Source organism: Neomonachus schauinslandi, chromosome X (assembly GCF_002201575.2).
Source record: "Neomonachus schauinslandi chromosome X, ASM220157v2, whole genome shotgun sequence".
NCBI lineage: Eukaryota > Metazoa > Chordata > Mammalia > Carnivora > Phocidae > Neomonachus > Neomonachus schauinslandi.
In genome coordinates this window covers 64,881,574-64,908,453 of record NC_058419.1, presented here as the reverse complement: position 1 = coordinate 64,908,453, position 26,880 = coordinate 64,881,574, and the positions used below count along the sequence as shown (strand labels likewise).

The 26,880-nt window shown below is 41.3% G+C and overlaps 1 pseudogene; it reads left to right on the top strand.

Annotated features, from left to right (window-relative positions):
• Positions 1–7,033: 7,033 nt before the first annotated feature.
• On the top strand, positions 7,034–12,021 carry LOC110572875 (annotated as a pseudogene).
• The last annotated feature ends 14,859 nt before the right edge of the window (positions 12,022–26,880 follow it).

Genomic DNA, 26,880 nt, shown 5'->3' with positions numbered 1-26,880 from the left:
ATTCCACCAGACATTTACAGAAGAGTTAATACCGATTCTTTTTTTTTTTTTTAAAGATTTTATTTATTCGACAGAGAGATAGTGAGAGCAGGAACACAAGCAAGGGGAGTGGGAGAGGGAGAAGCAGGCTTCCTGTGGAGCAGGGAGCCCGATGTGGGGCTCAATCCCAGGACCCTGAGATCATGACCTGAGCCCTAGGCAGACGCTTAACGACTGAGCCACCCAGGCGCCCCAGTTAATACCGATTCTTCTCAAACTGTTCCAAAAATAGAAATGGAAGGAAAACTTCCCAACTCCTTCTCTGAGGCCAGCATTACCTTGATTCCAAAACCAGACAAAGACCCTATCAAAAAGGAGAATTAGAGACGAATATCCCTGATGAACATGGATGCAAAAGTTCTCAACAAAATACTGGCAAACTGAATCCACAGATGTTGAAAGAATTATTCACCACGACCAAATGGGTTCTATTCATGGGCTTCAGGGGTGGTTCAATATCTGCAAATCAATCAGTGTGATACACCACATTAATAAAAAATAAGTTAAGATCCTCTCATAGATGCAGAAAAAGCATGTGACAAAATACAGCATCCATTCTTGATAAAAACCCTCAACAAAGGAGGGAAAGAGAGAGAGAGAAGCAGACTCCCTGCTGAGCAGGAAGCCCAATGTGGGGCTCGATCCAAGGACCCTGAGATCATGACCTGAGCCAAAGGCAGACATTTAAACAATTGAGCCATCCAGGCGCCCCTTAATTTTTATTTCTTTGATGCCAGTGAGGTAGGACAACTTCATAATTTTAAAAGCCACTGTGTGTGTGTGTGTGTGTGTGTGTGTGTGTGTGTGTGTAGGATGTCTGTTCATTTTCTTTACCAATTTACCTATTCTGGTCTTAGTGTATTTTGCTTATCAATTTGTATTTCCCTATTAAGACTACTAACCTTTTGTTATATTTGTTACAAATATTTTCTCTGGTTTTCTCTTTGCTGGTATAGTTTAGTTGTTGCACATTTACCACAGTGCAGTTGGCAATATACATCAAAAGGAGAGTTTACCAATGTTCAAACACTTAGATCCAGGGATTCCATTTCTAGAAATCTATTCAAAGAAAATAAAGTGAGACAAACATTTATACTCAAAGATGTTCTTTGTGAGATTCCCAGGGCTTATCGTTCTTGAGTTATTAGTCATAATCCAGAAAGCCAAATGCTGTGGTTTTTTTCTTCTTAAAAAACTTGTGGTAGAGGGTAAATAACATAAAATTTGCTATTTTAAACATTTTTAAGTGTATGACTCAATGGCATTAAGTACATTCATATTGTGCAACCATTACCACCTACATCTCCAGAACTTATCATCTTGCAGAACTGAAATTTTGTACTCATTAAACAATAATTCCCTGTTCCTTCCCTCCCCCAGCCCCTAGAAACCACCATTCTACTTTGTGTCTCTATGAATTTGACTACATTATATACTTGATGTAGGTGGAATCATAGAGTATTTGTCTTTTTGTAATTGGCCTATTTCACAATGTCCTCAAGGTTCATCCATGTTACAGTATGTGTCAGAATTTCCTTCCTTTTGAAGGCTGAGTAATATTCTATTGTATGCATATACCACATTTTGTGTATCCATTCACCCTTCAGTGGACACTTGGCTTGCTTCCACCTTTTATTTTTATTTTTTATTTATTTTTTAATTTTTTTATTTGAGTGAGCACAAGCAGGGGGAGCAGCAGAGGGAGAGGGAGAAGCAGGCTCCCAGCTGAGCAGGTAGCCCGATGTGGGGCTCGATCCCAGGACGCTGAGATCATGACCTGAGCCAAAGAAAGACACTTAACCGACTGAGCCAACCAGGCTCCCCATTTCCACCTTTTAGCTATTCTGAACAATGCTGCTCTGGACCTAGGTGGACAAATATATGTTTAAGTCCCTGTTTTCAATTCTTTTGGGTATATCACAAGAAGTGGAATTGTTGGATCATATGCTAATTCGATGTTTAATTTTTTGAGGAACTGCCATACTGTTTTCCATAGGGGCTACACCATTTTACATTCTAGCAGTGCACAAGGTTTCTAATTTCTCCACATCCTCTCCAAGAGTTGTTGTCTTCTGTATTTTTTATAATAGCTATCCTAATGGGTGTTAGGTGGTATCTCATTGTAATTTTTAAAAAAAATTTTTTATTGTTATGTTAATCCCCATACATTACATCATTAGTTTTAGATGTAGTGTTCCATGATTCATTGTTTGTGCATAACACCCAGTGCTCCATGCAGAACGTGCCCTCCTCAATACCCATCACCAGGCTAACCCATCCTCCCACCCCCCTCCCCTCTAGAACCCTCAGTTTGTTTTTCAGAGTCCATAGTCTCTCATGGTTTGTCTACCCCTCCGATTTCCCCCCCTTCATTCTTCCCCTCCTGCTACCTTCTTCTTTTTTTTTTTCTTAACATATATTGCATTATTTGTTTCAGAGGTACATATCTGAGATTCAACAGTCCTGCACAATTCACAGCACTCACCAGAGCACATACCCTCCCCAGTGTCCATCATGCAGTCACCCCATCCCTCCCACCCCACCTCCAAATCCAGCAACCCTCAGTTTGTTTCCTGAGATTAAGAATTTCTCATATCAGTGAGATCATATGATACATGTCTTTCTCTGTTTGACTTATTTCGCTCAGCATAATACCCTCGAGTTCCATCCACGTCGTTGCAAATGGCAAGATCTCATTCCTTTTGATGGCTGCATAATATTCCATTGTATATATATACACCACTTCTTCTTTATCCATTCATCTGTCGATGGACATCTTGGCTCTTTCCACAGTTTGGCTATTGTGGACATTGCTGCTATAAACATCGGGGTGCATGTACCCTTTCGGATCCCTACATTTGTATCTTTGGGGTAAATACCCAGTAGTGCAATTGCTGGATCATATGGTAGCTCTATTTTCAACTTTTTGAGGAACCTCCACACTGTTTTCCAGAGTGGCTGCACCAGCTTGCATTCCCACCAACAGTGTAGGAGGGTTCCCCTTTCTCTGCATCCCCGCCAACATCTGTCATTTCCTGACTTGTTAATTTTAGCCATTCTGACTGGTGTGAGGTGGTATCTCATTGAGGTTTTGATTTGGATTTCCCTGATGCCGAGCGATGTTGAGCACTTTTTCATGTGTCTGTTGGCCATTTGGATGTCTTCTTTGGAAAAATGTCTGTTCATGTCTTCTGCCCATTTCTTGATTGGATTCTTTGTTCTTTGGGTGTTGAGTTTGATGAGTTCTTTATAGATTTTGGATACTAGCCCTTTATCTGATATGTCATTTGCAAATATCTTCTCCCATTCTGTCAGTTGTCTTTTGGTTTTGTTGACTGTTTCCTTTGCTTTGCAAAAGCTTTTTATCTTGATGAGGTCCCAATAGTTCATTTTTGCCCTTGCTTCCCTTGCCTTTGGTGATGTTTCTAGGAAGAAGTTGCTGTGGCTGAGGTCGAAGAGGTTGCTGCCTGTGTTCTCCTTTAGGATTTTGATGGACTCCTGTCTCACATTGAGGTCTTTCAACCATTTGGAATCTATTTTTGTGTGTGGTGTAAGGAAACGGTCCATATCATTCTTCTGCATGTGGCTGTCCAATTTTCCCAACACCATTTGTTGAAGAGACTGTCTTTTTTCCATTGGACATTCTTTCCTGCTTTGTCAAAGATTAGTTGACCATAGAGTTGAGGGTCCATTTCTGGGCTCTCTATTCTGTTCCATTGATCTATGTGTCTGTTTTTGTGCCAATACCATACTGTCTTGGTGATGACAGCTTTGTAATAGAGCTGGAAGTCGGCATTGTGATGCCACCAGCTTTGCTTTTCTTTTTCAACATTCCTCTGGCTATGCGGGGTCTTTTCTGGTTCCATACAAATTTTAGGATGATTTGTTCCATTTCTTTGAAAAAAGTGGATGGTATTTTGATGGGGATTGCATTGAATGTGTAGATTGCTCTAGGTAGCATTGACATCTTCACAATATTTGTTCTTCCAATCCATGAGCATGGAACGTTTTTCCATTTCTTTGTGTCTTCCTCAATTTCTTTCATGAGTATTTTATAGTTTTTGAGTACAGATCCTTTGCCTCTTTGGTAAGATTTATTCCTAGGTATCTTATGGTTTTGGGTGCAATTGTAAATGGGATCGAATCCATAATTTCTCTTTCTTCTGTCTTGTTGTTGGTGTATAGGAATGCCACTGATTTCTGTGCATTCCTTTTATATCCTGCCACTTTACTGAATTCCTGTATGAGTTCTAGCAGTTTTGGGGTGGAGTCTTTGGGGTTTTCCACATAAAGTATCATATCATCTGCAAAGAGTGAGAGTTTGACTTCTTCTCTGCTGATTTGGATGCCTTTTATTTCCTTTTGTTGTCTGATTGCTGTGGCTAGGACTTCTAATACCATGTTGAATAGCAGTGGTTATAGTGGACATCCCTGCCGCCTTCCTGACCTTAGGGGGAAAGCTCTCAGTTTTTCCCCATTGAGAATGATATTCGCTGTGGGTTTTTCATAGATGGCTTTTATGATCTTGAGGTATGTACACTCTATGCCTATACTCTGAAGAGTTTTGATCAAGAAAGGTTGCTGTACTTTGTCAAATGTTTTTTCTGCATCTATTGAGAGGATCATATGGTTCTTGTTTTCTTTTATTAATGTATTGTATCACATTGATTGATTTATGGATGTTGAAACAACCTTGCAGCCCAGAGATAAATCCCACTTGGTCGTGGTGAATAATCCTTTTAATGTACTGTTGGATCCTATTGGCTAGTATTTTTTTTTACTATTATGTTACGTTAGTCATCGTACAATACATCATTAGTTTTTGATGTGGTGATCCACGATCCATTGTTTTCTTATAACACCCAGTGCTCCATGCAATACATGCCCTCCTTAATACCCATCACCGGGCTAACCCCTCCCCCCTCCCCCTCCCCCCTAAAATCCTCCTTGTCTCTCAGAGTCCATAGTCTCTCATGGTTCAACTCTCCCTCCAATTCCTCCCCCATTTTTCCCTTCCTTCTCCTAATGTCCTCCCTGCTATTCCCTACATTCCACAAATAAGTGAAACCATATGATAATTGACTTTCTCTGCCTGACTTATTTCACTTAGCATAATCTCCTCCAGTCCCATCCATGTTAATGTAAAAGTTGGGTATTCATCTTTTCTGATGGCTGAGTCATATTCCATTGTATATATGGACCACATCTTCTTTATCCATTCATCTGTTGAAGGGCATCTCGGCTCTTTCCACAGGTTGGCTATTGCAGACATTGCTGCTATGAACATTGGGGTGCATATGGCCCTTCTTTTCACTACATCTGTGTCTTTGGGGTAAAAACCCAGGAGTGCAATTGCTGGGTCATAGGGTAGCTTTATTCTAAATTTTTTGAGGCACCTCCACACTGTTTTCCAAAGTGGCTGTACCAACTTGCATTCCCACTAACAGTATAAGAGGGTTCCCCTTTCTCCACAACCTCTCCAACATTTGTTGTTTCTTGCCCTGTCCATTTTTGCCATTCTGACTGGTATAAGGTGGTATCTCAATGTGGTTTTGATTTGGATTTCCCTGATGGCTAATGATGATGAACATTTTTTCATGTGTCTGTTAGCCATTTGTATGTCTTCTTCAGAGAAGTGTCTTTTCATATCTTCTGCCCACTTTTTGACTTGATTATTTGTTTTTTGGGTGTTGAGTTTGAGAAGTTCTTTATAGATCTTGGATACCAGCCCTTTACCTGTAGTGTCATTTGCAAATATCTTCTCCAATTCTGTGGGTTGTTCTCAGCTATGATTTGTTCAAATACATCTTCTAGTTCTCTCTCTCTCTCCACTCTCTCCGGGATTCCAATTATTCTGACACTGGAATGCTTCATGGTGTCACTTATTTCTCTGATTCTATTTTCATGGATTCTGAATTGTTTTTCCCTGGCCTCCTCTTTTCCCTTTTTATCTATTATACTGTCTTCCATGTCGCTTATTCGTTCTTCTGCTTCAGTTACCCTAGCTGTTACATTATCTAGATTGTATTGGATCTCATTGATAGCATTTTTAAGTTCTGCCAATTCAGCTTTCATTTCTGCCCTTAGAGAGTCTATGTTGCCATTAATTGATTTCTCCATTCTAGCCATTGTCTTCACAATTGCTAGCCTGAATTCCATCTCCGACATCTTGGTTATATCTGCATCCATTTGTAAATCTGCAGCATAAGTCATGATCTCTGAGTCTTTTCTATTTTGGGGCTTCCTCCTCCTAGTCATTCTGTTGATGGGTGTTTATGGGAATGTATAGAGTCCAAATTATTGACCAGAACCCAAGCAAGATGCACCTGTTTTCTTGGGACCTTAGGGTTGCTGGCCTCTTTTTTCCCAGCCTGTCTCCTGTGGGAGGGGCCTGCCACTGTTACTCAGGCAACCCTGTTTGGGCGGAGTTGCCCTGCCCCCCTGTGGCGGGGGATGGGCTCAGCGGGAATCAGTTTTGGGGGCTTTTGTTCTCTGGCAGCTTTCCCTGGCGGCTTTCCGCGTCTCTTCCGCAAGTCAGAACAGAAGAGACTGTTTCCAACCCTCTGCCTCAGAGCTGAGAGATCACTGTCTGTTCTTCACTGAGCTCTCCAGGCCACACCGTCTCCGTTTCTGTCCGTGATGCTATAAACTTCAGCCGCCTGGGTTGTGCGCCCCTCCACAGCACCCCCAGTCCTGCCTCCATGTAGGGGCACTTCTCTGCCCTTTGTGCTTCTAAAACAGCCAGCCGTTCCCAGTTCAAACGTGACCCCACTGCTCCAGGTTTCCGTCCCGGGGGCTGCAGTTCACAGGCGTGACCCCGCCACTCCAGGTTTCCGCCCCGGGGGCTGCCCTAAGGTCCTTTCCCCACCGCTACCGGCCTGCGAGTCTGTGCCCGTCCCCAGCATGCGATGCTGTCGCTCACCGGCGGTGTAGGATCCCCATGTCCAGGCACCCTCCCGCTGCCGTTTATCCTCCAATATCTGCCTGCGGAATCATGGCTCTTCGGTTCGTACCTCAAAACCAACCACCTGTGATATTCTGCTTGCAGAGATCCAGATCTTCTTTCATCTCGGGCTGGTTTCCTTATTGGCTAGTATTCTGGTGAGAATTTTTGCATCCATGTTCATCAAGGATATTGGTCTGTAATTCTCCTTTTTGATGGGGTCTTTGTCTGGTTTTGGGATCAAGGTAATGGTGGCCTCATAAAACGAGTTTGGAAGTTTTCCTTTCATTTCTATTTTTTTGGAATAGTTTCAGAAGAATAGGTATTCATTCTTTAAATGTTTGGTAGAATTCCCCTGGGAAGCCGTCTGGCCCTGGGCTTTTGTTTGTTGGGAGATTTTTGATGACTGCTTCCATTTCCTTAGTGGTTATAGGTCTGTTAAGGTTTTCTATTTCTTCCTGTTTCAGTTTTGGTAGTTGATACATCTCTAGGAATGCCTCCATTTCTTCCAGATTATCTAATTTGCTGGCATAGAGTTGCTCATAATATGTTCTTATAATTGTTTGAATTTCTTTGGTGTTAGTTGTGATCTCTCCTCTTTCATTTATGATTTTGTTTATTTGAGTCATTTCTCTTTTCTTTTTGAATAGTCTGGCCAGGGGTTTATCAATCTTGTTAATAATTTCAAAGAACCAGCGCCTAGTTTCGTTATCTGTTCTACTCTTCCTTTGGTTTCTATTTCATTGATTTCTGCTCTAATCTTTATTATTTCTCTTCTCCTGCTGGGTTTAGGCTTTATTTGCTGTTCTTTCTCCAGCTCCTTTAGGTGTAGTGTTAAGTTGTGTATTTGAGACCTTTCTTGTTTCTTGAGAAAGGCTTATATTGCTATATACTTTCCTCTTAGGAACGCCTTTGCTGTATCCCAAAGCGTTTGAACAGTTGTGTTTTCATTTTCATTTGTTTCCATGAATTTTTTAAATTCTTCTTTAATTTCCTGGTTGACCCATTCATTCTTCAGTAGGATGCTCTTTAGCCTCCATGTTTTTGAGTTCCTTCTGACTTTCCTCTTGTGATTGAGCTCTAGTTTCAAAGCATTGTGGTCTGAAAATAGGCAGGGAATGATCCTAATCTTTTGGTACCGGTTGAGACCTGATTGGTGACCTAGGATGTGATCTATTCTGGAGAATGTTCCATGGGCACTAGAGAAGAATGTGTATTCTGTTGCTTTGGGATGGAATGTTCTGAATATGTCTGTGAAGTCCATTTGGTCCAGTGTGTCATTTAAAGTCTTTATTTCCTTGTTGATCTTTTGCTTAGATGATCTGTCCATTTCAGTGAGGGGGGTGTTAACGTTCTCCACTATTATTGTATTGTTGTCGATGTGTTTCTTTGCTTTTGTTATTAATTGGCTTATATAATTGGCTGCTCCTATGTTAGGGGCATAGATATTTACAATTGTTAGATCTTCTTGTGGGATAGACCCTTTAAGTAGGATATAGTGTCCTTCCTCATCTCTTATTACAGTCTTTCGTTTAAAATCTAATTTGTGTGATATAAGGATTGCCACCCCAGCTTTCTTTTGGTGTCCATTAGCATGGTAAATGGTTTTCCACCCCCTCACTTTCAATCTGGGGGTGTCTTTGGGTCTAAAATGAGTCTCTTGCAGACAGCATATCGATGGGTCTTGTTTCTTTATCTGATCCGATAGCCTGTGTCTTTTGATTGGGGCATTGAGCCCATTTACATTCAGGGTAACTATTGAAAGATAGGAATTGAGTGCCATTGTATTGCCTGTAAGGTGACTGTTACTGTATATTGTCTGTGTTCCTTTCTGGTCTATGTTGCTTTTAGAGTCTCTCTTTGCTTAGAGGACCCCTTTCAAGATTTCTTGTAGTGCTGGTTTCGTGTTTGCAAATTCCTTTAGTTTTTGTTTGTCCTGGAAGCTTTTTATCTCTCCTTCTATTTTCAATGACAGCCTAGCTGGATATAGTATTCTTGGCTGCATATTTTTTCTCATTTAGTGCTCTGACTATATCATGCTAGTCCTTTCTGGCCTGCCAGGTCTCTGTGGATAAGTCTGTTGCCAATCTAATGTTTCTACCATTGTAGGTTATAGACCTCTTGTCCTGAACTGCTTTCAGGATTTTCTCTTTGTCTCTGAGACTTGTAAGTTTTACTATTAGATGTCGGGGTGTTGACCCAGTCCACCTTTTTAAATACAAGGGCAGACATGTATGGATCTGATTTGGTGACTTAAAAGTTGTACTGTCCAAAAAAGTTGTACTGTCCTCCTGTTACGTATTACATCCTGTACCAATCCAGAGCAAGTCCTGTCAGGTCTGCCTCCTGAATTACATTCAGAAGCTTACATCTCACCACTGCCACTGCTCCCAGTCAGGTCCAATGAATCTAACATCATTTTTCACCTGTCCTACAGCAATAATCCCCAACAGGTCTCCCTGCTTTCATGAGTAGGCCTAAATTTAACCTGTGCCCTCCACCTTCCTATATTATTTCCTATATTTTCCCCTCTCATTCCTTCCCCTCCAGCCACACTAGCTTCCTTGCTGTTTTTTGAGTACTCCAAGCACACTGCTGCCTCAGGGTCTCTGCATTCTCATCTCCTTCTGCCTAGAATTCTCAGGAATCTTTTTTTCCCCCTCTCCCTTTCTTTAAACTCTTTCACCTTGTCCTCTAGGCAGGAGATACTTCCTTCCTCATACCCTCCTTCTTCTTCACATTTTTTTACATTGATACCAGGGAGGTGCAGCTTGGTAGCATGATACTTAGGCTGCAGTAGGCCTGCTGTGCAGTCCAAGGCCAGCAGTGAAGAGGCAGTTATCAAGCCATGGATATGTCCAAAGGCCCTTGAATGTCATTCTTGGGCCTTGTAAGAGGCACTGGTTTTGCTCCATTTCCCTTTGTTTTGATTCTGCTTTTAGTTTGTTTTTGTGTTAGAGTCTTTTACGGCTGAGTGTTTTTCTCTTTCATGCCATTAAACTTACCTTGACAGGAATAATAGAAGAGTGTCTTCACAAGCTGTTCAGTGATAAAGTAATCTGATTTTCTCAGAAGTCATCACTTGGAGTCAGAAAACATTATCATTTGAGATTAAGAAAAGTTAAGGCACTTAAAAGCAGTTTCTAGGGGCGCCTGGGTGGCTCAGTTGGTTGAGCGTCTGCCTTCGGCTCAGGTCATGATCCTGGAGTCCTGGAATCGAGCCCCTCATTGGGCTCCCTGCTTGGCTAGGAGTCTGCTTCTCCCTCTGACCCTCCCCCCTCTCATGCTCTCTCTCTCTCAAATAAATAAATAAAATCTTTTAAAAAAATAAAAGCAGTTTCTATCTCTGAGAGCTCTGTTTATTGAGTACCGTTGACCAATGATGTTAAGTTGATGTTAGACTATTAAAAGATTTACTTGATGTTTATTTCTGCCTTTTCTGAAGCATATGTGCTTCTCCTTATAGGGTATGATACATTGATTCTCCATATTTACATGTTACCAAGTGAACAAATACATAACAAAATATGATACTTTCCTATAATTTATACCGATGTACTATTTCCATGGCCTTTGAAGGTGCTCTAGTCCCTCTGTATATTTGTCCTTAAAATACAGGTTCCTGCAAGGTTTTGGCTTTTTTTGTCTGTCTTTGAAACAACATTTTCTGTCCTTTGTTGTCATCATATCTGCTTATTACGTGTTTTTCATACCTTCCACTTCTCTAAAACCGTTCCCTGAACGCTTGTTATCTCACTTTTGACTGAATGTGCTGCACTTAGCTGCATTTCTAAGTTTCTGATTCTTGCAAGTTTGTGGACGCTGAGGATTCTTTAACCCACATCAGCTTTGATCTAAGTGTACCACTTAAAGTTCATAGAATCTGGAGCTCCTGGTCTAGCAAGCCACGAAGATGCCAATAAATGTGGTTTTTTTTTAAGATTTTATTTATTTATTTGATAGAGAGCACAAGCAAGGGGAGCGGCAGAGGGAGAGGGAGGAACAGGCTCCCCGCTGAGCAAGGAGCCCGATGTGGGGCTCGGTCCCAGGCCCCTGGGATCATGACCTGAGCAGAAGGCAGCTGCTTAACCAATTGAGGTGCCCCAATAAATGTTTTATAATAAAGCTTTTATTTAAACACCCATTTTGTTCAACCTTGAGGCTTTATGAATATGCTAAAGAAAAACAGCCGATGCCAGTGAATATTCAGGCTTTGATGCAGCCATGACAGCAGGTAGTCAGTGCTAGAAATACAAGACTGGCCCAGCAGATGGAGAATAAACCCTCTGTCCAGGGGCAGAAGAGGGGCGCCTGGGGTGCTCAGTCAGTTAAGTGTCTGCCTTCAGCTCAAGTCAGGATCCCAGGGTCCTGGGATCAAACCCCTCATTGGGCTCTCTGTTCAGTGGGGAGCCTGCTTCTCCTTCTCCCTCTGCCTGCCGCTCCCCCTACTTGTGCTCTCTCTCTCTGTCAAATAAATAAATAAAATCTTCTTTTAAAAAAAAACCCACTTAAGCAGAAGAGCTTAAAGCAGCATCTGGGTAAGAGTAACATCCAGGCACAGTTAGACCAACCCATAGGGACCCTGGGCAGGGACACAGTTGGAGGACAAGGCCTGCCCATAATCCAGAGAGGTTTGCCCAAAGGAGGAGGGGCATGCACCACAAGAACCTTGCTTAGGGGTGGGATGTCACTCTGAGTCAAAACCTGCTCCGAGGTAGATAAGCTGTAGGTCCTTAAATGGGCTTACGAAGAGGTGGTGTTTGGGGTCATGGAGGTCTTGGGAGAGGGGACCTAGGGCATGGAGCTATGGGTTGTGGTGAAATTGGTGGTGGAGGTCGAGGTATGATAGGTCAGGGAAGTGGGGGCTTTGGAGGCTGAGGTGGAGGCCATGGACAAGGGAGAGGTGCCCTCACTTGTCTGTACTGACCAAGGAGCAGTTGGACAACCATTTGGATGCATACATGTTGAAAATGAAAGGATACCTGGATGCTGAGTTGGATGCCTGCATGGCACAAACAGATACCCAAACCAATGACTGAAACCCATTCACCCTCCTGTGGACAAGAGACTCTTGTTCAAAAGTCACCACATCTGTAAATAACCTTGAGATAACAGAGAAGAAACCTGATTGATGCTGGAAGGACCTATCACAATAGGTTAATGACTTACTTGCCACCAGTTTGTGCCTTTATTGCGTTCCTTTTATTTATTTTTTTAAAAGATTTTATTTATTTATTTGTCAGAGAAAGAATGAGAGTACAAGCAGGGGGAGGGCAGAGGCAGAGGGAGAAGCAGGCTCCCCACTGAGCAGGGAGCCCGACGTGGGGCTTAATCCCGGGACCCTGGAATCATGACCTGAGTGGAAGGCAGACACTGAACTGACTGAGCCACCCAGGTGCCCAACATTCCTTTTATTTTTTTGATATTGTGTTGTATGAAACCCCTTTTTACTCTTACTTGGGTTTTGTTGTGTTGTGTTGTTTAGCTTCCACCACCACTCCCCCCCCCCCCCCCCCCCCGCCATTGCTCTGACTTTTCTTTGAACATGAATGTGGTGGCTTTTTAGCTGGGACACCCTTTTCCCAACTCTGCCTCCCTTCACCTATCATATGCTCTGACGTTCTAACATTTTCTCTTTTCATCTCTGTGTCCCCATGAAAAAGCCCCAGAAAGAGCCTATCAATTTTCCTTCCTAATGCCTAGGTTTCTGAGAAATGTGTCTGTTCTACATCATCTTTAATAGCCTCTTAGAAGGGGTGCCTGGGTGGCTCAGTCATTAAGCCAATCTAGAATTAACATTTGTCCAATGTGCATATATATAAATAATCCCTACTCTTCATAAACACACTTTTGCATGACTGTAAAATATTCCATCATAGATGAACCATAATTTATTCAACTAAAGGTAAACATTTGCATTGTTTTCAACATTCAAGAGTACCATAAAAAAGGATATAAGGAATATTTTTGTGTATAAAACTTCCTGTATTCTGATTATTTCCTTAAAATAGATTCCTAGAGGTAAAATTACTGGATAGAAGTATATGATATATATATAGACTTGTTCTCCAAAAAGATTTTACCAACTCTACCAGTCTCACCAACAGTGTCTAAGAGTGCCCATTTCCTTATTTATATAGAAGATTTGGAGGGTGAGAACCACTCACATCCAGTTTATTAAAAACAAACAAAAGTTAAGTCTTGGCTCACCAGCCCTTTCTTGCCCTTGCTATATATTCTCTCTTCTATACCCATGTGCCCGGAGTCCTCTGTGATACCCTGACCACTGGCCAGCAAATAGATCTGATATATTAATTACCAACAATGAATTAAAAGATAATAAAGAACAGATGTGTTAGGCCAAAAAATGGTCCTCAAAAGATATCCACATCAAATCCCTGGAACCAATGAATGTAACCCTATTTGGAAAACAGTCTTTGCAGATGCCAACTGAATTAAACATCTTAAAATGAAGAGAAAATCTTAGATTTTTTCCAAGTGGGCCCTAAATGTCATTACAAGTGTCCCTATTACAGAGAAGGAGAAGAATATTAGACACAGGAAAGAGGAAAAGGCTATGAAAAGAGGGAGGCATAGATTGGGGCAATGTGGCCACAAGCTCAGGGCTGGTGGCCATAAGCCACCAGAATCTGGAGAAGGCAAGGAACAGATTCTCCCCCGAGGGTTTCTTTTGGGATCATGCCCTGCCTGACCTGGATTTTGGACTTCTGGCCTCGGGAACCGTGGGAGAATAATTTCTTTTGTTTTAAGCCACCATTTTTGTAGTGATTTGCTACAGCAGCCACAGGAAACGAATACAATGTGTCACTCTGTTCTCTCAGCACTGGGCTGCGCAAGACAAGACCCTTGATTGAGGGGGAAGGGGGGGTGATAGTATGATTCATTAAATAAGCACCAGGTGGCAGTGCTATGCAGGAGAGAGCAAGGAAACTCAGCTACTTTACTTCTCTCCCGCCCTTGGATATCAAGTTTCCTTTCATGACTCCACCCCACTGACTTGGAATCTTCTTTCTGGACCTAAAAAGGTGGATTGAGCCTTGGACATCCACAGGTAGTTTAGATTATAGAAATTAGGTTGGGCATATCAAGTGGTGGTAAGCAATGAAATGAAAATCTGTCTTTCAGTACTCTACAAAGCTTGAAGTATCAACAAAGCTGTAATCTTTGGGGATAAATAACCCAAGTCTCCCTTTAGGGATGTCTTTTGTCAAATAGTGAAGTGGTCAAAGCTGGTGGCCTCTGTATTTCTCTCTGCTTCTCTTCAGTAAAAGCCCATTCTCAGACACCCATTGCTCCTTCTGACCTAGGTCTTTCAATTGTAAGGAAGGTGAATTTCTTAGCTAACATCTATGGGCCGGGCATCTGGCTAAGGCCTTCTGTACATCAGTAAATTTAATCCTTAAAGCAGCCTAGAAAAAGCTTTTACAATTTTCCTGATTTTACAGAACGGAAAACCGAGGTTTACAGAGGTTGAGTAACAGGGTTGCCGTTCCTAAGAGGTCGAGTCAAGCCTCAGACCTTGGTCATCTCATATTAATTGCCATATCTTATTGCTACATCTTTCCCTTCTCTGGTTTATTTAGCATTTACTGTCAGTATCATTCATTTGACATTTTAACAACACCATTGCCTAACATTTTAATTATCTTTTTACAGAAATATTTGATCTTCTCCTAAGTAGATAGCAAACTCCATTAAGCTAGGGCCATACTTTAGCTATGTTGGTAGCCCACACAGTACCTGTGGCATTGAGCCTAAAAGTTGTAGCTTTTCACTAAATGCTTGTTAACATCTTTTACCTTGGGAAACAGTTTCGCCCAGTTAGAATCCTGTCCATGTCACTTTATTTAATAATTTTCAGTTTAGAAAGATTCTATTGAGAACTTTATCTGAAAACTACAAAATTGTTAGGACTGGATTTAGAACTACCATAATCCATAATAGCTTTATCCCCATTCTTCCTAAATGCTTTAGGATGCAATAGGCCACCTATCAAAGGCTTAAAGTCCTCCTGGAGGTACAGTATAGTAAAATCAAAGATAATTGTAGTAAGTGACATTATTGGGTCAGTGTCACCTTTTTAATCTGCAAACAAACCTTTACAGCTACTGATGTCCAGACACATCCACGAACCTGTTTTTATAGTTCTAGAGTGAAGAAATCCTCTACACTGTTCTCATTTTTGCACTGTGTAGCTACATTTTCTTAGGCTAATTCTAACTCACTCAAGTTAAGTTCCTAGTGTTTTAAATGAACACACATGTAGCTCCCAGAGCCTTTTTTTTTTTTTACCTCAACAATTAAAATGAATGTTATTTTATTTTATTTTTTTAAAATTTTATTTATTTATTTGAGAGACAGAGAGAGCACAAGCAGGAAGGGGCGGCAGAGGGAGAGGGAGAAGCAGACTCTCAGCTGAGCAGGGAGCCTGACGTGGGACTCGATCCCAGGACCCTGGGATCACGATCTGAGCTGAAGGCAGATGCTTTTTTTTTTTTTTTAAAGATTATTTATTTGAGAGAGCAAGAATGAGAGAGAGAGAGAGTACCTGAGAGGGGGGAGGGTCAGAGGGAGAAGCAGGCTCCTCGCTGAGCAGGGAGCCTGATGCGGGACTCGATCCCAGGACTCCGGGATCATGACCTGAGCCGAAGGCAGTCGCTTAACCAACTGAGCCACCCAGGCGCCCCAAAGGCAGATGCTTAATGGATTGAGCCACCCAGGGGCTCCCTAGAATGAATGTTATTTTAGACATAATAATTAAATCTACCCAATCATGAAGATTCCTTCTGGGATTCTATGAACAATTCTATATTTTCATGCTTAGAAATTTATCCTCACTGGGGGCACCTGGGTGGCTCAGTCGGTTGAGCGTCTGCCTTCGGCTCAGGTCATGATCCCAGGGTCCTGGGATCGAGCCCCGCATCGGGCTCCCTGCTCAGTGGGGAGCCTCCTTCTCCCTCTCCCACTCCCCCTGCTTGTGTTCCCTCTCTCGCTGTGTCTCTCTCTGGCAAATAAATAAAAATCTTAAAAAAAAAAAAAAAAAAAGAAATTTATCCTCACTGTATTACCTTTTACCTCATAACTCTTATATCTTATGTCTACTTTGAATTCATAATTTATTTGAGTTTCACTGTACCCGTATGTTATTCTTAGAGTTTTCTTCCAGCTTTCTTGAGATATAACTGACATATAACATTGTAAAAGTTTAAGGTATACAGTATATTGATTTGATACACTTACATATTGCAAAATGATTACCACCATAGTATTCTTGAAGTTTTCAATGGCCTTTAGACAAAAGCAATACAGTATTGACCTAACTTCATATTTATTGGTAGAATGATTAGGGTGCATTGGTTTAATGGGTTACTCATCATAAAGGTATCAAGTGAGATCATAGGTATGAAAGCCGTTGGAAACAGTAATCAGCTACACACATGTTAAGTTATAGTATTACTGCAATTATTCTCTTAATAAATATCACAAGAAGAGAAATCCAAAAAATGTTTAATGATTAAATTTTGATCACCATGTCACCTAAGAGGAGTTAATATTTGAAGATAGGAGAACCTTCCCAGAGCTTCCTTCATGTAGATAATTGCTTAACCCAGGGCTTCTCAAGATTTTAATGTCCATGATAATCTCCTGGGGATCTTGTTAAGATGCAGATTCTGGTTCACTAGGTCTGGGGAAGGGCCTGAATGTCTGCATTTCTGACAGCTCCCGGCGATGCCCGTGCTTCTGATCCATAGACCACACTGTGAGTGGCAAGGAATAATTTTGGCTCTGCCTTTTAAACCCAATCACCAATCTTATTAAAAAAAAAAAAAAGAGTAAATGTGTGGTTACAAGGAAACATATTCAGTAGGTGGAGACATTGTCTCTTTCCCACAAATAAAGAGCTGGCACTGAAACTCTGGTTTGGAAGATGAGCTTGAAAATCATCCAGCTAGGGGCGCCTGGGTGGCTCAGTCCGTTAAACGTCTGCCTTCGGCTCAGGTCATGACCCCAGGATCCTCTGATTGAGTCCCTCACCGGCCTCCTTGCTCAGCAGGGAGCCTGCTTCTCCCTCTCCCACTCCCCCACTTGTGCTCTCTCTCTCTCTCAAATCAATAAATAAAATCTTTAAAAAAAAAGAAAAAGAAAATCATCCAGGTGAGCCCATATAAATAATTCCAAACAGACAGGTTTCTATCCCTTTTTTTTCAGTATTTGTAAGGAAGAAAATTTCAGATCTTTTTAATAAATTAAGCTTAATCTATTTCTACCTTTACTGGCAAAGGGAAATTTCTTTTCCTCATTTAAATTTTTTTCTGTTCCAATTTAAACCTCTTATTATTTCAGATTTGTTGATAGAGAAATTAATTACATAATCATTTCCAAATATCTTTTTAAAAAAATCACAGACCCAGTGGCTTCATTTAAAAATGCCTATAATGGGGCGCCTGGGTGGCTCAGTCGTTAAGCGTCTGCCTTCGGGTCAGGTCATGATCCCAGGGTCCTGGTATCGAGCCCCGCATCGGGGTCCCTGCTCTGCGTGGAGCCTGCTTCTCCCTCTCCCATTCCCCCTGCTTGTGTTCCTGCTCTCGCTCTCTCTCTCTCTGTCAAATAAATAAAGAAAATCTTAAAAAAAAACCCAACAACAACAACAAACAAAACCAGTTCAAATAATTATCACCTTTTGTGCCAAGAAAGACTACACACATATGCACCTACGCATATGCACGTATAAGGCTACAGCCGTCACCCTCTTTGTGGTGTTGTGCCGGTCACAGTACACATTATAGTTTCAAGGGATCCTATACTGCCATTGATTGACCTGCTGCCCAGTGTTCTTAGTCTCCTGGTCATTTTCACTTATTAATTTCATGGCAGGATAATTTCTAGAGATGTGTGTTTTTTTTTTTTTTTCCTCTGCTGTGAAAGAATCAGGAAGAATGATAAGAGAACTACTGGTTCCCCATCCAAAGGGAACCTGTTCCTATGCCTGCTGAGGTTTGAATACAACTCTCTTCATGTTTGAGTTCATGTAGATCATGCCAGGCATGTGGGGGATGGGGGGAGCAACAGGGAAGGGAGTGGTGGCTGAAGCAGACAGAGAAGTGAAGATTACCCGAGACCAGGAAAAGAACAGAGGTCTGCTCTTTCCTTGAGTGGTGGGATCTGAGACCCACTCCATCTCCAGGGAGGTGATAGGACTTCGGAAGAAAATTTCTATGTCCAATTTCAGCAAAAACCCAAGCATAGCCTGGAGGCAGCAGAGCCCTCAGACATCAGGGATCCAGCTTTAACAGTGGGCATAAAAGTGGTAATCCATGTGGACCAAAGACTGGAGCAGCTGCCCCCAATTTTTTTTTTTTCAGGATGCAAAAAAAGAGTCAGTTGTTTTTTTTTTTTTAAAGAGTCAGTTTTATTTTTCACTCCTGAACATTTCTTTTCTACAAAAGTCCTCCACCAACTTTTTTTTTTCTTTATTCAAGAACAGGAAGAGCTAGTGGGTGAGGGTGAGGAGCCCATTGTGACTGAGATTGAGTTTTCCATTAGTCTATCATAACAGGACCTAAAAATCAGATATCTTTGTTTTTTTAAAAGATTTTATTTATTTTTCAGAAAGAGAGAGAGAGCACAAGCAGGGAGAGTGGGAGAGGGAGAAGCAGCCTCCCCGCTGAGCAGGGAGTTGGATGCAGGACTCGATCCCAGGACCCTGGGATCATGACCCAAGCCGAAGGCAGACGCTTAACGACTGAGCATCCCATCAGATATCATTTGATTTAAAGCAAATTAAGGGGCACCTGGGTGGCTCAGTTGGTTAAGTGTCTGCCTTTGGCTCAGGTCATGATCCCGGGGTCCTGGGATCGAGTTCTGCATCAGGCTTCCTGCTCAGCAGGGAGTCTGCTTTTCCCTCTGCCCCTCCCCCCCACTCATGTGATCTTTCTCTCTCTCTCTCTCTCAAAAATAAACAAATACAATCTTAAAAAAAATAAAGAAAATTAAGTAATGTGATATTTCTTGCATGTCTTATATGGCGGTTGCAAATTATTTTCTGCAACAGTGTAATATTTACACATAAACATCTAGCTGCTGACTCACAATTTCCCACACAAATGCCCTTGGATTTTTTGATAATGGGTTTATTTAACGAAAGTCCTCTCCAAAACGTTCCAACTCTCTTCACACAGGGGGCCATTTATGTTGCAGAGAGGCCTGGCTAAGGCCCACTGAAGTAAACATTTGGTTACCCCAGCTGCTAGAAATTCTTCCTTTCAAGGCCTTTTCCTCAGCAAACTCTTCCTAAAGTTTTAGGGATACAGGGGAGAGTGGAGAAGAAAGCCAGCAGCAAAGGACCAAGCCCTCATGGAGAGGCAGTCAGAAAAGGACAATGGTGGTTCCCTACTACTCCCATTATAAGCTCATCTCCACTAGGTCTCCATAGTTCCTCTCGCTCAAGGACTTCGTAGCACTTTTCCCTAATACCAGAGCCATGGCCCCATGCCGGGTATTACTTCCAATAGGCACTGCCTGCTACAGGACACTGCTGTGTCTGGTGCCCGAAGTGTGAAGCCACTGGAGTTCTACACCTCAGCTTTAAGATGGCTGACAGAAACTGCTCTATGAAGTCTGTTTTATCACAGCTGGATGATAGTTTTTGCAGCCATCATCGTGTTGCTAGTTCATAAAGGCTGCTTCCCATTAAATAAATGGATACATCCAAACTAGGACTCTTCGAACTCTTGGGCTTGGACTTAGAGGAAGAAGTTGACCTTTTGAATCTTATGCCCTAAAGAAGAATACACGATTTTCAACATTTTTTGTTTGCTTTTCTTGAGCCTTGTATGTGGTTTTTCTGTTGTGACAGGTTTTTAGAAGCACGGTTCAATCTATCTTGACAGGAACTGATTTGGATAGACTAGCTGAACAATGTTCTCAGGCACATGTGAGGGCCCTCCTGGTCCCCAGGTTTTCAGGTGACTTGTCTCCCAAACTTCCTCTTAATAAAACATACACTTTTTAAATATCTAATCCCCTAATAGTGGGAACACTGGTCCTGAAGCTTCCTCAAGCAACCCCATTCACTCTTCCAGTTGCCTGATGGACATTAACCAAATGATCCTGAGTCTCATGGTCATGAGCACCCCATGCCCTTTTCCTTTCAGCCACTCTCTTAGCCTAGACACACCTTGGGCATCATTGGATCTGTGGTCACAAAGACTTCTAGTCACTCGGCCACAATTAGCTATACGTTGTATTTCTCCACAGATTTGTTGTCCATTGCATTTCTTTTTTTTCCCTAAGATTTATTTACTTATTAGAGAGAGAGAGAGAGAGAGAGAGAGAGAGAGAGAGAGCGTGCACACAGAGGGAGAGGGATAAGAAGACTCCCCGCTGAGCAGGGAGCCCGATGTGGGGCTGGATCCCTGGACCCTGGGATCATCACTGAGCCAAAGGCAGACGCTTAACTGACTGAGCCACCCAGGTGTCCCACCCATTGCATTTCTAATATGAGCTCAGAAGAGTAGCGTCTCATGAGCACTGTCTGGCCAGGTAATAAATATCTGCCTCTTCACAAGTTTCTTGAGTCAGCGGCGGCTGGGTAACTTACAGTTTGGGATCTCTTCCAGGAATATCAAGATGATAGCATCCATAAACCATCTTGATGCTGGCCAGCTATATTTCACTTTGGCACATTCACTGTCCTGGTAGTGGTTATTGACCACATGCAAAGTTTTCCAACTGGTGTTGATGGCATTCTGGATGTCCTCAAAGATGTCTTTAGTTCAAAGTCCCAGTGATGAAGACAGAGCTTAAAGGTGGGGTGGCCACCTTCTGCTAGGGCTGGAACAAGCTCTCATATACCCACTACTCAGGAGTAGCAGTGAAAAAGATAAAGCCATGATGGACTCCTCTGTCCTATACCACTTGGCCGGGTGCCAGGCTTGAAGCACGTAGAGCTTGTACCACGGAGATGAAGTTATATTGGCACCGAACCAAGAGAAGACCATGGTTGTGAGGACCAGACTGAAGGAACAGAAGAAGTAAACACTTCCCAGGTCAAAATTAGACAGCATTATCAAAATATATCAACAAACTCTGGGTATCTGGCTGCTGACAGAGGTAACTTCAGAGGTAGGGAATATGGACATTTGCTGCCTTTATTGACTAGTTGTCAAACCACACGTTGTTACAGTTGCACTGAAGTTTGTTCTCATGGAGATCAAAGTACATCTGAGACTTTAGATTCTCCAGATGACATTGATTAATGACATTAAAGTTGTTAAATCTTAAAGAGAAGACCTGAAATCTTTCCAAGCCAGAGAACATGCCAGGAATCAATGACTCTAAGCTGTTTTCCAGGCACAGCATTTATAGTCTTTTTAGTTTTAGAGAAAAAAAAAGTATTTAAACAGAGATTTTGGTGTCCAGCTTTTGTTCCTGAGATATCCAACTTTGTGAGATTAGTCAGGGAATCAAATTGGAGGTGGTCCAGAATGTACCATAGAACTTTTTCCTAGGAGTAGCTCCTGCAAGCCATTCAGTCTTTGAAAAAAGTTGATTGGAACCACCAAATCCCAGGTACTTGTCCTTCTAGGTTGAGTTGATTCAAAGACTTGAAGTTGATAAATGGAGGAAATGGCAAAGTCCTGGTGGTTTCATATGTAATTTTATTAAAGCTTAGATTCAAAACGTCTAGATTTTCAAGGTCCAAGAAAAGGCCTGCCTGAAAACTTGACAAGACGTTGTATGCCAGACCAAATTTATAGAGGTCAGAAAGGCCAGAAAAATGCATTCTTCTCTCTAGCTTTCAGGCAGATTGAGGAGAGAATCAAAACTTGGAGTTTCTTCAGAAACTGAAAGGTTCTGTGCTCCAGAGTCTGAATATTATTGCCTCCAAGATCTATACTCTCTAAATTTGGAAACTGAGCAAGGGAGTATCTGTCAATTTTCACTATTCAGCACCCAGCCGACTTGAGTTCCTTCAATGATTATAGCCCATAGAAGGCTACCTTATTGATGGGATTTCTAGAGAAAAAGAGAGATTGTAGGTAGGTACCCCAAGGGTGAAAATGCAAAATCTGGAAATCTTTTAAACCTGTTTTGGCTCAAGTCTAGGGATTTCAAGTTCTGGAGGGTACTCTAGGTCCTGTTGCTGACAAAGGAAAGTTGGCATTGTTTAGATTCAGCTTTGAAGGGTGGGCATAGCATCATACTCACTGTCATTGAGGTAAACCAGATCATTTCTTTGGCTCAGGTCAAGGGACAAAAGCCTGGTATAGTTGGCAAGGCACTTTATGCCCCCTGCATCAGTGGCATTTTTCTGAAAAACCAAATTCTCCAATATGGGTAAGATTCTGAGGAGGTGACACACTGTGTTTAAGTTTAAGTGACCACCCCTAAACTCCTGGTTATTAAGGTTTATTTTCCTTAGATTTTGTAGGTGTTTGGCTAGAAGCTTCTCCAGTTTCACCAATATTCCACTCAGATTCAAGGGCCTCAGTTGGGGTAGAGTTTCCAGATCCACATTCTGGATGACATGATGGCTATTTTGAGAGACATCCAGAATGGTCTGGATGATAGAGCAGAGAAATTTAATTCCCTTAGCTTATTCCCCTGCAGGCTTACCTGGGCCAGAGAGACCAGTTACCTGGGGCTGTGATCCAAGGAGATGATGCTGTTGTTAGTAAGATCAAAGTATTCCAGGTGTGGAAGATGCTGGACTGCTTTAAGAATATTGGAAAAATTGGTAATAAAGTTTTGAGATAAGCTTAAATATTTTAATTTGGCAAGAGGGACAAAGACATTTTTGTGGGGCACCTGGGTGGCTCAGCTGGTTAAGCAACTGCCTTGGGTTCAGGTCATGATCCTGGACTCCCAGGATCAAGTCCCACATAGGGCTCCCTGCTCAGTGGGGAGTTTGCTTCTCCCTCTGACCCTACTCCTTCTCGTGCTCGCTCTCTCAAATAAAGTCTTTTTAAAAAAGACATTTTTGTGAATATGGGTAATCTGATTGTGGCTGAGGAGCAAAGTCTACAAGTTGTACAGGCCCTCAAAGGAGTTGTTCACACTTTAAATCTTATTTTCTTCTAAACTCAAAAGGGTTAGGTTTTCAAGTCCCCCGAAGGCCCTCTCATCAATCTTCCAAACGGAATTCCATTCCAGTTGCAAGTTCACCAGAGCAGACAAATTAGTGAAGCAATAAGGAGGAAGAACCTGAATTTGGTTCTGTCAGGCTACAGTGAGTAGTGTATCCAGGGATATCACAAATGGCATCTGTCAAGGTGGTGATCTCCTTCCAAATGCAGAACTCATGGTGAATGTCCAATTCATGCTGTGTGCATTTACTGAACACGTATGTCTCTGCCAAAGACAGTAGAGAACACCCAATTAAAGTGAACCAGAGCTGTTGAGAAGGTAGGAAGTTCTCTAAGGCCCTCTTGCTAGCCCCAGGCCTCAGAGTTACTATTAGGAAAAAAATTCCTTTACATGTGTGATGCTCATTTTTGAAGGAATGGTCCTTCCATTTTGACTTTGCTGCAAAGAAAAAAAGAAAGGTGTTTAGTTTAAATTTCTCTCTCTTAATAAATATTTCATAGCTGCCTCAAGAAAACTAAAAAATGTGTCCCAGAGTTAACTTCCAAAACAAATCCATTTCCAAAGCAATCTCTATGTGTATCAGCAAAGACCAGTGTTGTTTCTCCTATAATCAAAGTTAGCACATGGAGGCAGAGGCAGTAAATGCATATTTGATTTAATTTAAAAATTAACAGGCTCCCCAACCCTCTTTTCATCCTTGCTCAATAAAATACCTCCCTCACTGTTTGGGATGATACCTCAAATTCCACCACTGGAAATGCAATTTGGGGGGGTTGTCTATGGATCTTAGTCCAGTTAAAAGATACATGGCTGGGGCAAAAAACAAGGCTTACAGGTCATGTCTACCTTGACATAAATGAATACAGAGTCCTTGCTTTTAAAGCCACCCATTTTACCACAATTTGCATTTACATCTCTCAGGCAATTAAACCCATTATCAGTATATGGTGTTCCTGGTACACAGAAAAAAAAATACAACTACAAAAAACTCAGATCTGTTAGTCTACTTTCTGATGTGTGCTGCCCAAAGTTTCTCCAGCCTTGCTTCCCAGTTTCAGCCTGTTCCCACTATCACTCATGGTAACATAGTGAAAAAGCATCAGCGCAGACAGATCTGGGTTCCAATTCTGTGTCCTTTGACAAATTACTTAACCTTTCTGAACCTGTTTTGTATCCATACAATAGGATAATAATACCTACTTCCACACTTCCACATAACATTGTATACATTCAATAAGACACCTTGAAGTGCCTAGCCTGGTGGCTAGAATACCGTGGAGCTCAATGAAATGTTATTCCCCACCACTTTTTTTTTTTTTTTTTTTTTGGTCTTAACACTAGGCCAACATTAGCACACCATCTTTGTATGAGTTTTCTAGTTTTTGTCTTAAGAGCTCTGGTAGCCACAGAAGGAGAGAACAGTATAGTTGAGTTAGTGAGTTATGCACACAAAAGATATATTTTTAGCACTATTTGTAATTCTAAGAATGACAAAACAAGCATCCATTATAAAAACTGGATATATATATCTATATATAGAATGGGAATTTCTTGAATTGGTACTTCTACAATCACAACAGTATTAAAATGAGTAGAATCCACAAAATATGAATTTGGGAACCTTTTATAAGTAAGCCACTTACAGAAGTCTGTAATATTAAGACTCTCAAGAATAGTACACAAGAGGACCCATCTGCTTACAACATTAGCAACCCTTGCTATTATCCACTTTTGTAATTTTTGTAATTCTAATGGAGTTAAAGTGATCTTTCATTACATTTTATTGACATAGTTCTGAATATTTGTGATGTTGAGAATCTTTTCATATATTTGGTAGCCATTTGAGCTTTTCTTTCAGTGACCTGCTTATTTATATCCTATCTCAATTTTTCTTTTTTGATTTTCTTTATTTTTTGAAGTACTATAGCTACAACTTTATTTTTTATTTATTTTTTATTTTTAAAGTAATAGATCAACTTTATTTTCTTCAGGTTCTTATTTAAATTCTAGTTAGTTAAGATATAGTGTAATATTAGTTTCAGGAGTAGAATTTAGTGAATCGTCACTTACATATAACACCCAGTACTCATCATAGCAAGTGCCCTCCTTCATACCCATCACACATTTAGCCCATCCCCCATGTACCTCCCCTCCGACAACCTTCAGTTTCTTCTCTCTAGTTAAGAGTCTTTTATGGTTTGCCTCCCTCTCTTTTTTTTTTCCCTTCCCCAATGTTCATCTGTTTTGTTTTTTAATTACATTTGGGCTTTTTTTCATAGTTTGGCTATGGTAGATAATGGTGTTATAAACATCAGGGTGAATGTAACCCTTCGAATCAGTGTTTTTGTATCCTTTGGGTAAATAACTGGTACTGCGATTGCTGGGTTGTAGGGTAGTTGTATTTTTAACTTTTTGAGGAACCTCCATGCTATTTTACAGAGTGGATGTACCAGCTTGCATTCCCACCAATGGTGTAAGAGGGTTCCCCTTTCTCTGCATCCTCACTAACACATGTTCTTTCCTGTGTTGTTAATTTTAGCCATACTGACATGTATGAGGTGACGGTATCTCATTGTAGTTTTGATTTGTATTTCCCTGATGATGAGTGGTGTGGAGCACGTTTTCATGTGTCTGTTAGCCATCTGTATGTCTTCTTTGGAAAAATATCTTTTCATGCCTTTGCCCATTTCTTAACTGAATTATTTGTTTTTTGGGCATTGAGTTTGATAAATTCTTTATAGATTTTGGATACCAACCCTTTATCAGATATGTCACTTGCAAATATCTTCTCCCATTCCGAAGGTTGCCTTTAGTTTTGTTGATTATTTCCTTCACTGTGCAGAAGCTTTTTATCTTGATGAAGTCCCCATGGTTCATTTTTGTTTTTGTTTCCCTTGCTTCCAGAGATGTGCCTAGTAAGAAGTTGCTGTGGCCAAGGTGAGCGAGGTTGCTGCCTGTGTTCTCCTTTAGGATTTTGATGGACTCCTGTCTCACATTTAGGTCTTTCATCCATTTTGAGTCTATTTTTGTGTGTGGTGTAAGGAAATGGTCCAGTTTCATTCTTCTGCATGTGGCTGTCCAATTTTCCCAACACCATTTGTTGAAGAGACTGTCTTTTCTCCATTGGACATTCTTTCCTGCTTTGTCAAAGATTAGTTGACCATAGAGTTGAGGGTCCATTTCTGGGGTCTCTGTTCTGTTCCATTGATCTATGTGTCTGTTTTAGTGCCAGTACCATATCGCCTTGATGACTACAGTTTTGTAATATTGTTTGAAGTCTGGAATTATGATGCCTCCAGTTCTGCTTTTCTTTTTCAATATGGCTTTGGCTATTTGGGGCCTTTTCTTGTCCCATACAAATTTTAGGATTGTTTGTTCTAGCTCTGTGAAAAATGCTGGTGGTATTTTTAAAAAGATTTTATTTATTTATTTATTTGAGAGAGAGAAAGAGAGAGAGAGAGAGAGCAAGTGGGGAGAGGAGCAGAAGGAGAGGGAGAGAGAGAATCCCAAGCAGACTCTGCACTGAGTGTGGAGCTTGATGTGGGGCTCCATCTTACGATCCTAATATCATGACCTGAGCCAAAATCAAGAGTCGATGCTTAACTGACTGAACCACCCAAGTGCCCTGAATGCTGGTGGTATTTTGATAGGGACTGCATTAAATGTGTACATTGCTTTGGGTAATATAGACTTTTTATCAATATTTGTTCTTCCAATCCATGAGCATGGAATGCTTTTCCATTTCTTTCTGTCATCTTCAATTTTTTTCGTAAGTGCTCTATAGTTTT